The sequence below is a fragment of the Macaca thibetana genome, chromosome 13, assembly GCF_024542745.1.
Source record: "Macaca thibetana thibetana isolate TM-01 chromosome 13, ASM2454274v1, whole genome shotgun sequence".
Classification (NCBI taxonomy): domain Eukaryota; kingdom Metazoa; phylum Chordata; class Mammalia; order Primates; family Cercopithecidae; genus Macaca; species Macaca thibetana.
Window position 1 is genome coordinate 28,066,526 of NC_065590.1, and position 15,126 is coordinate 28,081,651.

The window sequence follows — 15,126 nt, forward strand, 5'->3', positions numbered from 1 at the left end:
CTTCTTTACTTCCAACCCTAATTAGGTTGCCAACCCTAATATCACTCTATTATCAATCCCTGAGACAGATGCTTATTTTATAATAGAATCTATACTTAGCATTAGAGCCAACTTCATTCACAAGCGATCTGTGTAGTTGCCCAAGTCTACACACTTAGTAGGGCCCTGTGCTTGATTCTCAGCTGCTGTCACCGTCTTGAATTTCTTAATAATTTGTGAATCAGGAGCCCCACATTTTCATTTGCACTGGGGCCACAAATTAAGTATCCAGTCCTGGTCAGTATTCTTTAGCATACTGTACCGTCTCGTACCTAGATTCACACTCAATTTACATACATAGTGGGAAGATAACAAAATATATGGACTGTAATTGCCCAAAGCTTTAGAGAAGTGCTCTCTTGCATTTCTTCCATCGCCTTAGAGATATTTAATTTCCCCGAGATTGCCACCCTTTTGCAATATGTAAATGACCTTCTGGTGTGCTCCCCAGATTCCAAATGCGTTACCTAGAACATGACAGTACAAAAATGGAACAGCTGATCACCAGATGTCATACACATCTAGGTTCATAGCTCTTATCTATGACTTGGCTACTTTTTAGATTGATACGGCCAAAACCCTGTAATGGGCTAGTCCAATTTACTCAAGTTTATAATCAACAGCGACCGACTCCTTTTCTGAAGGATTAACCGCAGGAACCACTGTGTGCCTTTCAGCCTGGAGACTTGGTTTATGGGAAATGACACCAACATAAGAATACTCTTGAACCTCCTAGAACCTGATAAACACAACACCGCAGGAAATCTTCAAAAACTAGAATCTTGTCATGTTCCTCAATTAAAAAGACATTACAGACTGCATTAAAATTAAAAAGGTTTGCTCTGTGAAAGACCCTGTGAAGAGGATGAAATGACAAAAGCTACAGATTGGATAAAAGTATTTGCAAAACATGTATTCAACAAAAAACTTATATCTAAAATATGTAAAAAGAATTTCAAAACTCCACAGTAAAACAAAAGCAATTCAATTAGAAAACGGACAAAAGATAAGAACAGACATGAACTAAAAAGGACAAACAGATGGCAAATAAGCACATGAAAAGATGTTTAGCATCATTAACTATTAGAAAAATGCAAATTAAAACCACAATGATATGTTATTACACACCTATCAAAATAGCTAAAATAACAAACAATTAGTGCTAACCTCAAATGTGCTGTGGATGTAGAGAAATTGAGCCACTAATACAGTGCTAGTGAAATTATAAAATGGTACAGCCTTTCTCGAAAATAGTTTGTTAGCAATAAAAAGTATTAACTGTCAGTACATTCAACAGCTTGAATAAATCTAGAGGTAATTATGCTGATTGAAAAAAAAAGCTGATCCAAAAGGCAATATATTCTATATATAATATAGATAGATATATACTTTGTAATTTCACATATATAACATTCTTGAAATGAGAAAAGTTTAGAAATGGAGAAGATATTGGTAGCTACCAGGGAATCTGACCCATTTGGATGAGTGGGTGGGGAAATAAATGGGCGTGTCTATTAAAAGACAATACCAGGGTTCTAGAAGTAATAAAACCTTGACTGTATCAATGTAAATACCCTGGTTTGACTTTTTACTAGAGTTTTGCAAGATGTTACCATTAAGGGAAACTGATAAAGGAGTTCACAGGATCTTTCTGTAGTGTTCCTTACAACTGCATGAGAAAAATAATTATCTCAATATAAAAATTTTTTTAAAGTTTCCTTATTCCCTTGAAATTGTTCCCACACTACATGTTAGAAACTGATTTATTTGACTTTTGATTTTGCCAGTATTCCAATCAAGAAAGCCTCAAGCTAGTAATTCAGAAATTTTGAAATAAGATGTACAAAGTTGTCCATTAAATTTCAAACTCAAGTTGTAATTCCAGCTGTGCTTATGGTCTGATAATTAATAGGGGCTGTTAAGGTGAGCAATTAATTATGTCTTAGTAGCTTATTATTAATAATCTCTGTTCAGCTCCAGTTTCTTACTATGGGCAGTGGTACTATATTTAAATACTTTGGCTGACCTTCCTTTTTCTTTAGCAGATGTAAGGTTATTAAAGTAGTTATGAAGAAATATGACCCCTTTGGTTGACCTGATCATTGGTGTCTTTGATTCACTAAAGGAATAATTATGCTGGCTGACATTTAAACCAATGCTTTCCACTGGAAGAAGAAACTAGTGCCCTCTTGTAGTAGTGCAGTGCTACAGAAACAAATGATCTTGTTTAGAGACACTGTAAAAAAAGATTAAATGCCTAAGGGTGCAATGACACTTGTGGCGTGGTAGAAAAAATGTACTTAATTTCACTACTTGCAAATGATGATCAGCTATGTCTCAAACTCTGTGAAGAAATTTTTTTTTTTCTCTGTAAAAACGCAAAGACCAAGATGAGCTAAGGCAGTTTTGAACAATGCAAGCATGGTAAGAGTACTTGCTCTACCAGTTAGAAAGACTTACCATAAAGCTACAACAATTAGACCATAAAGGATCTGTACACAACTGGACCAAAAGTGAATGCCTTTTTGTTGAGGATCTATCTCTCTTTATTCCCTTCCTTTCTCATTGATTACTTATTTTCTCCATTTTTAAAAACCTTTCTCCGACATGTTAATATTGGAACTCAGACTTCAGACCTCTTCTCTCTTCTCAACACTCATTTTTAAGTGACTTCAGTGTTCTGACTTTACATATTATCTCTACACTTACAGCTCCCAATTTTACATCTTCAGCCTAGCCCTCTCTCAATTGCCCATACAAGTCTCTATCAGAGATAGCCATCTCAAATGTAATGTGCCCAAAATAAAATTCGGATTTCACTTCCAGGTCAGACACTGCCTTTTGTCTACCAGTATTTATTCTCTCTGCTTTCCTTTTTATTTTATTTTTCAGAGACAAAGTCTTTCTTCGTTACCCAGGCTGGAATGTAGGGATACAATCACAGTTCACTGTACCTTTGGGCCCCTGGGTTGAAGCCATCCTCCCTACTCAGCTTCCTGAGTAGCTAGAACTACCGGTGTGCACCACATGCCCGGCTATTTTTTCTTTTTAATTTTGTAGAGGGGGTCTTGCTATGTTGTCTAGGCTGGTCTCAAACTCCTGGCCTCAAGAGAGCCCCCCCATATAAGCCTTTTGAAGTGTTAGTATTACAGACATAAGCCACCATATCTAGCCATCTACTTTGCTTTTTTTTTTTTTTTTTCCTCTCAACAGAAACTCCATAGTTTTCATGAAACACATGACCATAGAGTTAGAATCACTAAGATGTCAAGGGTTTGTACAACATCCAGATTATCTCCTTAAAGATGAAGCTATTTGTTCTGAGATTTGTTTCTCCCCCTGCTGTGGACTGGGATTGAGATATGGAAGTGAGCCAGATATCCTCATGAGCAACAGGACAACTCTCTGGAAAACTGTAGCAATAGGATTGGAAGAAACTTAGGTCCTCGAATGACTCCTGGAGCAAAACCATCTTGCCAGCCCTGGATGGCATTTTCCTGGAAAGTTTTGTGAGATAAAAATAAGCCTATGACTTAGCTGGATCACTGTATTTTGGGGCCTTTATTCCAGCACTGTAGACTGTACTGCAATTCATACAGTCCCAAAACCTGGTCTTGCCTCAGTTTTCTTCATTCTTGACTCTTTACACATCCCATCTGCAAGCCTTCAGTACATTCTGTTGGGTCTTTCTTCCAAATAAATACAAAATCTATTTTTGATTACCTAATCCCCTTGTCTAAATTATCATCATCACTTACCTGGATTACTGCAGCAGTTTTCTAACTGGTCTCTTTTTATACTTTTATCTTCTACAAATCTATTTTCAACCTAGCAGTTGGAGTGTTCTTCTGAAACATGTCAAATCATGTTACCCTTGTACTTAATACCCTCCAATAGCTTTTACCTTACTCTAAGTGAAATACAACATCAAGAGCTTTACTTCTATCTCTGTAACTCATTTTCCATCACTCATCCACTTACTTGTACCTTTCCAGCATTTTTGGATAAATTGCTGAGGATATTTCCAGCTCAGGAATCTAAATTTGCCTTAAATTGTTTCCTCTAAGATATCCACATGGCTCATTCCATCACTTCCTTTAGATTCTGCCATTGGCATCATCTTCTCAGTGAGACCTTTTCTATAAAATGTCAATTCCACATTTCCAGGCACTACATATTTTAATGTTACCCTAGTTTATTGTTCTCCATAGCACGTATCAGTACTTGACTTGTAATTATCCTATATTTTTAGGTTTTCATGAGTGCAAGTTTTATGTAAGCCCTATGAGGACAGGTTATTTTCTTTAGTTAGTTCCCAGATCTTTGCTATATTCTCTTCCTGAGTCACAGTAATTGCTCAACACATACTGCTTGAATGAATTGGATAAGTGATCATGAATGTCTACTTAATTAGATATGAAACAACTATCATAAGTGATATTTCTGAACAATATTTAATTTTATAAAAATAACAACAAAGTGCTAATTTTTAAACAGAAGAATATTTAAGTAAGAGTAACTGATAGGACAAATGTGGTGGCTCACACCTGTAATCCTAGCACTTTAGGTGGCTGAGGCAGGCGGATCAGAAGGTCAGGAGTTTGAGACCAGCCTGGCCAACATAGTGAAAAACCGTCTGTATTAAAAATACAAAAAATTAGCCAGGCGTGGTGGTGGGCACCTGTAATCCCAACTACTCGGGAAGCTGAGGCAGGAGAATCGCTTGAACCAGGAGGCAGAGGATGTGGTGAGCTGAGATTGCGCCATTGTACTCCAGCCCGGGTGACAGCGAGAGACTCGGTCTCAGCAAAACAGAACAAAACAAACAAAACAAAAGGGTAACTTGATAAAAAAAAAGTATACATATTTATGTAGGAAACATTGGATTGATGTAATAGTCACTGTTATTCAAATTTACTGTCTTCCAGAGAATGTTTAAATGCATTATCTCATTTAATACTTATCCCATGTGATACTTTTTGAATTGGATTCTATTGCTGTACTTTTTATTCAAGTAACAAAACAAATGTCTCACAGTTCGGTAACTTGCCAAAGACTGAACAATTAAAATCTGCCTCACCAGTACTGGCCTCTGAACCTTATCTCTATGCTGCCTGTGAAGGATAGACTCAAAATATTAACAGTGGTTTTGTTTATTAATAGGCTTATAATATATTGTCATTTAATGATGTTCATACTTTATATTAATGTTAAAATAAGGACAAGGAAGAAATAAATGAATATTATTAATAATAAAAAATTAAAATATCTCTATGGAAAAAGTTGAAAGGTATTTTGGTGTGATAATTTACAGTAAGAGGAATCTAAATGGTCAACAAATACGTAAAAATCTTTACCAGTTTTCTTTTTTTCTATTTTTGTTTTAATCCTACCTTTTTTTCTTTTTTACTTTTTCATTCCTTATCATTGAGGCTGTATGTTCTTACATCCTATTGACAATATTAAACTGTTCTCTAAAATTATCTGTAATCACGTTTACAACTAATCCTTCCGTAAATCTTCAGGATCGTTTTGCCTGTCTTTTATAATGTAATCTTTCTGCCTGCTGACTTTTCCTGTTTATTCAGCCTCCAGCAGAGAGAGAAAAACAGCTCTCCAGACCCTATAGTGGTCAAAAGAAATTGTGTGGCTTGCCCTTGGCTTCTCTCTCTGTGCATTTGGGTGTTATTATAACCTTCTTCTCCGAATTACAGCCAGAAAACTGCGAGATGTATGCCCCTCTCTCCACCAGTTTCCAGTTTCCAGGAAATAGCAGACAGTCTGTTTCACCTTCGTTTGATACAGTCTTAGTGACCCAAGATGAAATATCTGTTCCTCACTCCCTTGTCGTCTGGAACTCTCAGCTGTTCACGGACAGTAGCAAAAGCACACACGCACAAAAACCTAGTTTCACTCCTGCAGTGCTGCCAGGGTTTTCTTTTTTCTCCACTGCCTGCAGAACTTGTATTGTGAGGACTCTGCCACTCTCAGTCTTCCTTGTTTTCTGTACGCTCGTTTATAGAAAGATACATGGATGACTTAAAAGACATGAATTTTTGCCTCAACAATGAACAGCAGCATAGTGTGGAATAGTGGGATACTTAGGGTATTTGAACCAGAGTTTATACATGAAGGAATCATCAAAATTCTTACTACGTACGTTCTAATTGCTGACTTTGCTTTCTCTCTGATGAGGTAGCCAGACACTGAGTTATCCAACTAATTCCTTTGGCCTTCAGGTTAATGATGTTCTTCTTGGACTCTGAAACAAGTTCACTGTTATTTGTACTTTTTATCTAAACTGGGCATCTTCTTTGTCTGTTTTCTATGTATTTCAATGGGACTTTGAGAAATTCTGTATTATTACTCACAAGCCAGCTTAAATTGGAATTTTCTTCAATTAACTGAAATTTATTTTGAAATTGTTTTGTTTTTACTCTTTGAAACTACGTTTCAGTTACAATTAACTTGTAAATGATTTCTAATTTGACATCCACTGTTGGATGGTACCATTTTTCATTAAACAGCACTCACATTTAAGGACACTCTTTCTGTGATACAGTTGTGTTCATAGAATGACGATGCATTTAGATTTACTTGAGAAAGTCCTTGATGATGTGGAAATACCAGTTTTCAATAATCTTGTTAATTTCATATGTGAATACTATGATAAACTTCATTTTCCCCCAAATTATTTAGTTTGTAACAGAGAGACAAGAAGAGAATGGTACATTGGTTCTGGAGCATAAGTCCTATATCTGTTTCTCCTAATTGTACGAAAACACTCTTCCTTTCTTCTTCTTTGCTTGACCCTTGATTTGGAGCCAGTATAGTGTAGCAGAAATAAACTTGCTGTTGAAAAATGTTTTAGCTGCACTGTCTGCTTGGCCTGCGATGGGCAGGCCATCTTACTCTTCTGAGACTGTTTACACCTGTAAAATAAAGATAATCCCTTTTGGGGGTCTGCTAAAAGGACTGCTTGAGATGCCAACAAGTAAGAAGCCAACAAATATTTTTATTTTTGATTCCTCGACTGTCTGAAACAGCTACTTGTTTTCAAAAGATGAAAATTACTAAATTTTTAAAAGAACAATCATTAATTTTCCTTTATTCTCCAACCTTAGTATGTTTGCTTTCTAAAGAGAGTGGAAGAGTAAATCTGATAAATAGGGGCAATAACTCAAACATGTAAAAATTAAGGTAATAGCTAATCTTCTCCCCTGCAGTTTTATAGATGCTTGATCCCATTCTTTTTTCCTTTCCAAATTTTCCTACTAGAACTGGTAAATATATAATTTCCTCAGAAAAATTGCTTAATACTTGATATGTCATGAATATTTGATTCCATTTTCTCTGAAATCCATTGGAATAAATGGAATTTAAGTGTGTATATATGCATGTGTTTCAGAATGCACTCTATTCAGTAATAATTTTGGCTATCTGTAATCTAAAAACTCTTATTTAGGGCTGCACAAACCAGAAATAGTCCAACTATGGCTCAGAAATCTTTCCAGAGGGAAAATACTTTGTAATTCCAACTATCTGTTACAACTGATTAAATATAGTTACATGTTTTATACATGTTTTATACATGAAAACTATATTTTTTTCATAAATAATATTCTCATTCATGAAATATTTACTGAATATCTAATATGGATCTAGATCTGTAATCATAGCACGACATACTAATATTGAACATTTAATATCCAATCTGTTTTTTTTTTTTTTTTTTTTTGAACAGTCTCCTCTGTTGCCCAGGCTGGAATGTAGTGGTGCAATTTCGGCTCACTGCAAAATCTACCTCCCAGGTTTGTGATTCTCCTGCCTCAGCCTCCCAAGTAGCTGGCATTACAGGCGTACACCACCACACCTTGCTAATTTTTATATTTCTAGTAGAGATGGGGTTTCACTATGTTGTCCAGGCTGGTCTTGCACTCCTGGTCTCATGTGATCTGCCCAGGTCAGCTTCCTAAAGTGCTGGGATTACAGGTGTAAGCCACTGCGCCTGGCCGAATATCCAATCCTTAACATATGTAAACATGATCTCTCCATTCTTGAAGCTAAGCTTGGTTGAATGGGGGAAATGGACATTAATTCAGAAATCATATGCACAAATATAAAACTATAATTTTGACAAGTGTTGAAAGAAGGAGGTTCACAGCTTATGAAGACTATACTTTTTGGCTATAACTTGCAATATAGGTCAGGGAAAGTTTTTATAAGAATATGATTTTGACATGATTTGAGTGTTGTGAAAGTTTAACTAGGTAGCAGAAATAGCAGCATGTTCAATGACCTTATTATGCAAGGGGGCATTCTAAATTTAAGAACCAAAGAAGTAGTCACTGTGTCTAGAGAGAGGGAATGAAGAATCATAGTACTAGATGAAGCAGGAGAGTTTGATATGCTCTATACCTTGTAGGAACTTTCAGGTTGTTTCTGTTATATATTGCAGCATAACAAACCATTCTATAACTTAGTGGTACAAGTCAATAACAATTTTATTTTGTGCTTATGGATACCAATACTTGTATATTGGTAACTCAGAAATAGCACAGTGAGCATGGCCCTCCTCTGCTACACTAGGTCTGGAGCTTCAGCTGGAAGAACTCGAATGAATAGAGGAGGAAACAACTGGGCCAAGAAGATCAACTTACAAAATGGTTTCATTTCCATATCTAGCAACTGAGTGTATATGGCTGAAAAATAACTCAGCTGGGACTGTCAAACAAAATGTCTACCTGCGGCCTCTCCAGTATGTTAGTCTTAGGGTTATCCTGCTTCTCACATGGAAGCTTAGCATTCCAGAAGTAAGTGTTCTACAAGCAAGACGGTTGTGCGACCTATGTAGTCTAGTCCTGGAAGCTATGTAGTGTCATGTCTACTGTGCTTTATTGGGCGAAGCAGTCATAAGCTCAACTAGTTTTGAGGGGAGGGAATATACACTCCAGCTCTTGGAAGGATAGTCAGAGAGTTTGTGGCCATGTTTAAAAACCACACATGGAAGATGTTAAGGAGTCATTACTTTTATCCCAAGAACACTGGTTATGGAATAAGGAACAGATTAGAGGGTAACTAAAGTGTAGCCAAGTGAACAAGCTGAGTGTTTAACAAAGCAGTCCGGGTAAGAATTATCACTAGCTGGGACCAGAGCAGTATTGGTAGAGAAGAAGAAAGTGAATAACTTTGAGAAATGTTCTGGAGGTTAAGTCAGGGTACTTGGTGATGAATTAGTGAAGAGAGGTGAGAGGAAGAGAGGTGACAAGAATAAGTCCCAGATTGCTTGGTTTATACAGTTGGGTGCATAATAGAGCCTTTTTCTGAGATTAGGAATAGAACTAGGAATAAGACAAGAGAGAAGGATAATGAGTTTATTTTAAGAATAGTAAATTTGGGATAACTTTGAAACATCCAAAATGAGACATTAATTATATGGTTATGGAAAAGAGAAATTAAATCATTTTACATTGTATTATATTACCTAAATTGGTTATGGTAGGAGTGCATGATTCGGATGGTACTCAATGAGCCATCAAAATGAGTTTGGTAGAAGTGCGTGATTCAGATGGTACTCAATGAGCCATCAAATATTTTTTGAGCAACTACTATGTGAATGCAGGTATAGTAGGAGAGGCGTTACAGATACATTTCTTACCCTTGAAGAAGCTACTGTGTAGTTAGGACAGCATTAATGGGACTACAGAATGTTAAGAAATAAACAAATTATAACAATTAAGACAACATTGTATTGTAGTGGGTTGGAGCTGTAAAGAGGACTAGGATAGCCTACTACCTGGAGAAGAAGCCAAATTCCAATGAGTCATCTGAGGACATAGCTGTGTTACAATGTACACGCACAGGTGTTCAGTGATAAACATGTTATATAATAAGAATTCAGAGCACCTGTTCAGAGCTGATTTATTGTTAGATAAATTGCCATAATGACATGACATTATTTGCAATAGTGTGTTTGTGTTTGATAGTTGATAAAATCTAGATGATGCTTTTACGTTGTTACTCCCCTCCTAGTCTCTCCAATATAACCTCTGTTCATGACACTTAGGGAATTTTAGTGCTAGGACAATTTTAGAAGGAACTCTTAATGAGGGATCCAAGCATCTCTCAAAATCTGATCCTCTCCAATCTTCTTGTGCCTTTCCTGTGAAATAAATCACATTTTGCAGAGATTCCTTGGAATTGTATAAATGACCCTGCAACAGGAGAATGATGTGTTATCAAATAGAAGATGCAGGTAATAAGTTCTAGTGCAGTGGAGGTTGTGACAGGTTATTGGGTCATTATAGTGACTTAGTGTGCCATGAGCAGAATTTAACAAAGTGAAATAGAAGACGATGGAATAGAAAATAATGGACTGGAACCAGTGGAGTATAATACAATGTATTGAAATGCATTGCTATTATTACTATACACATGATATATTTAGATGGACTAAAGTGGATATGTAAGCTTTCATTCCATTAAAAATTAAAAAAGAAACAACAAACAGGCTCAACAGTGCACCAGATTTGCATGGAGCATGGCCTTAATGTGTTCCATGTGGGATTAATATATAATCCAGCTAGAACCACCAGATGCATTAAACATCTGTAATCTTTGATTTCCTATTATTCATTTCGAGATTTCCCCTAAATTTTATATTTATATATATTTTATAGTATCAATAAACTCAAAATTTCTACTAATATTGTTTTAATTTTTATACATTATAAGGAAAAGTATTGCTTTATATAATGTATCAATATCCCCAACAAAATGTGACGTTTCAGGACAGGACATTATTTTAGTCTTATTTGTATGCCTAGTATCCAGTTCAGCACTTGAAGACTAGTGTTAGTTTTAATACATGTTTGTTATGGCAGTGAAATAAGTGAATTTGTTCATTAATAATGTACTCAGACAATTATTTTGTCTAATCTTTTGGTTTCAATGTAAGAGAAAAAAAGCTGGTGCTTAAGGGGACTGGCATGCTCTTGTAGAAGCTCTTCCCCTCTTTGATGAAAAATAGGTAAAGCCTGGCTTCCTGGCAACTCATTATTCTCCTACTTCAGATCTCCTGCCCCAGGCTTCAGGCTGGTCCTTTGAGAACATTATTCTGGTCTTCTAGCTCAGTTGTGTAGAATCATGCCACCGTTTTCCACTTGAATAATAATAATGATGAATAGTAACGAATGAATCTGAAGTTATCCGGCCTGCAACTTGCTCTCCAGTGATCAGGTTTTGTTTAGAAAACCATCTTTATACTTGGTGAGTGTAAAGACGTTCATCACCTTCTGTTCATCACCTTCAGGGATAGATCAGTAAGAATGGGGCCTCGTGGTAGAGCCCCCGTGCTACACTGAGCTGCTTTAGCTGCTTTGGCCAGTGGTGTTGGGCATCAGAACTGGCTCTATGATGAAGAGAAGTAGACAGAACCTGCCATAGTGTGATTTCTAGGCTCCCAAGAGAGTCCATCTATCCTAACTTGTTATTTATACATATTTTGTTTATCAGTATACAGTTATGTAAGAGAATTTTCTTAATCTTGTTGTTTCTGTTATCATTCTTAGAAAAGTCTCTGCTACATAGTGAAATGTTAGAACTTGGTGGGGCAAAGATTAGAAGAGAATTCCTAAGCCTGGTATTCCATGACACTTTCTCATCTACATAGGACTAATAATCCTAAGTAAAATCTTCTCATCATGGCTACTTCCCAAATCTAAGTAATAAATTCAGTGAATTCCTCTAAAAGGTCACCTTGATAATACATCTGCCACCTGAGAAAGATCTAAACTTTCTTGTCTGGCTTACCAGCTCAGAGGACTTCTATCAAATTAGCCATTTTTCATTTTGGAAGTAGAGATTGGCAATGGGAACCTCGGTAGAGAAAAATACGCACACATCTTCAAATATAAGAGATCACATCCTCCATATCCAAATATCTCAGTAATGCCCCTGCCCCTTTAGCCTTATTTGGATCTCAAATATTGGAGTTTTCTTTCTTTTTATAAAATACTAAACCCGTTTTTAAATTTGTTTTCACAGAGGGACCAGTTGTGCAAGTTTGTCTAAATATTTTGCACCAAATAATCATAAAGAATGTCCCTGGGACCTTAGGTCAATTTTAGTGGCCTGAATTCTCAGAATATCAAAGAAAATACTTACACTTTGGAGGTGGAAATATAAGGAAACTGATTTGTCTAAAATGTTCATCGGATAACATGTGGAAACTATACGTTTTGAGATTAGAAATAAGAATTTGACATTTTAATTGGTATTCCTTGTGTTCATTGGGTTAAAATTTCTCAAAATATCAATCTGTTTTAGTGACAGAAATTTCAACTAGATCAAAATGACAGGGTTTGCAGCAGAACCATAAATCTGGCAGTACTTATGTTCAGGTTCCTTCCTACAGTGGTAGTAATTTGCTTTTATGTCAGACAATCTCAAGGATATGCTCGTAATGGGGTTCTAGTGAGTTGTTGGGAATCTGTAGGGCAAAATGGGACATGAATTAGCTGACATTTTCCCAGCTGAAGTATCGTTCTTATTCGATCAAATGTTGATCGATTAGCAAGAAGGGGAAAACAGCTGGGCTTTTGGAATTGGATGTGTATTAGTCTGCCAGACTTATTTCTTTACTATCTCTTTGAAGTGTCTTGAAGGAGTGTCGGCTCCTAATAATTAAATTACTTAGGGTAACACTTCTTTGAATCTAAGTCTTTGGGATGAGTGAATGTGAAGAGGGAACATCAGGGAACCTCAGAATCAGGACACTTCTTCTGTTTTTGAACATTATAATTGTTTTGGGGAGAGATTTTTTTTTTTTTTTTTTTTTTGAGTTTTGGAACTTCCTATAAAGAAAAGTCAGAGGTTTTTTCAGACTCACTAGTATTATAAAAGTTCAGACTCAATTGGGACAAAGTAGATTGAGCTGGCTCTTCTTTAAAAAACTGCATATAATTTTTACATGTTTTAATTTCTGCGTATGTTTTTATACTAATATGTTCAATAAGCAAAAAATATTTTTTAGTCTACCATGTACCTGATACAATAAAGGGTCTTGCAATTATGTAACTGAACCTATTTTCATTGTACATATCCCCCTGATATGGAGGGGAGTGAATAACTTACCAAATTTCTCAGGGTGTGGGCAGTATCCTATTTTGTTTGTATTTTTGTTATTTGTGCATATTTTATTATTATAGGGTTATGTAAAAGAATTTTCTTTATCATATTATTTGTATTCGTTGTCATCCTTAGAAAAGTCTCTGCTACACAGTGAAATGTTAGCACTTGGTGGGGCAAAGATGAGAACATGGCTCCTTATATTTTTAAATGAAAGCTTTTGTTATAGAGCTAGTTTGTATAATACCATGGGGGAAGTGAACCTCTTAATGGATAATAAATGAGAAAATGTTCAGGCAGGGGACACACATCATTTAAAACTGCTATAACAGAATGGGAGTTCTAGTTAGAGATGGCAGATTGCAAACATACATTTGATTCCTCTCCCCTCTGATATTCACTATGACAAAGGATTTTTAAAATGGCATACATTCTGAAGGGCAAAGAGAGAGAAGATAACCCAACAGTGAAATGTTCAGAACCTAGAAAACAAATGCATAGTGGCAATGACTTAGCAGACATGGCAAAACTAAATCCTAAGCTTAAAGTATGGAAAGCTATTAAGCAATAGAATATCTATGGGTGGAATACACCTCCGAAAGTGTCATAATTTGGAAGGACCAGATACCTTTGGAAATGATGATAAAAGTGGGGTTAAAACCAGGAAGTCTGAGAAACAGATCCATGTGTCTGCCTCATCTCCACATTGCAGGGGATTCTCTCCCTAGTCTCTAATTCTCTGAAAAGAATTAAACAAGTTGGGTGATGGACTGGTGTAGATATTTGCATTGTGGAAAATAAACTTAAGGAAATCAGCAATAAAAATACAAAAGATCTGACAGTATTGAAATTGTAAACAATGTCAGTAATTAATTCACCATAAAGGAAATACCAGGAGAACTAAAATCAATTAAAGAGATATCTACCTCACTGATAAATCAGAGAAATCAAAATTATATCAACCCTGAAATACCACTTCAAATTCAGATTGGGAAAAAAATGTATTGTCAACTATTGAGAGGTAGTAGAGAAATGGAAATTCTCTTGTTATGCTGGTGGGATACTAATGAGTGTGTATTCAATTTATAAGGAATGTGGCATTTCCTAGACAATGAAGTCCCGTGTTGTCAAATCTATCCTACATGTGTAACCTTACAACACTCACACACTGACACGTGGAGATATTCACAAGGGTGTTCATTAAGGATTTGTTTGTTCTAGCAAAGTTGAAATCCATCTTGTTGTCCACCTAGTGAAAAGAAGAATGTGCCTGTCCTTGAATATGACACAGCTTTTCCTAACGTAACTTTAAATAAATCTTGTTAAACATTATAAATATGAAAAGTAGGTGACCAAATGAGACATATAGCACAATCCCAATTACTAAAGTATGAGTATTCAATACAGAGTATGGGTCTCTAAGAAAATTGGTGATGTTAGAAATGGAACTGCAGGTGCAGGATAAATGAGAAAGATTCATAAAATAATGACAGTGAGTTATTAAATAAGGATAATCATTAGCGAAATTCTCAGTCTCTGGAATCCCTAAGCAAAGGGTAACAAAAAGTAAACCGCAAAAGGTAATCAGAAGTGAGGAGAAAAGTCAGCACAGTATCTGACACAAAGTACTTGTTCAATAATTGCTTCCTGAACAAACGAATAAATAAATAAATTTGTGAATGAGCAAATTTAAAAAGAGTGAATAATATATGTTTAATGTGCTATAACCTTATTATGTGGAATAAGAAGTATGTACAAATATAAAATGCAACCAAGGAGCATTTTTCTATATAATTTAAACAGATACACACTACAATGATTGATAATTGCTTTGGACTGGGGATTTAGTTATGATTATTTATGAAACTGAGGGGAAAATGCGGAATTGATTTAGACGATGCTGATTGTGCTGAAAAAGCATGATGTTTGTTGGAATTCAATTAATTATATGCATTCCTG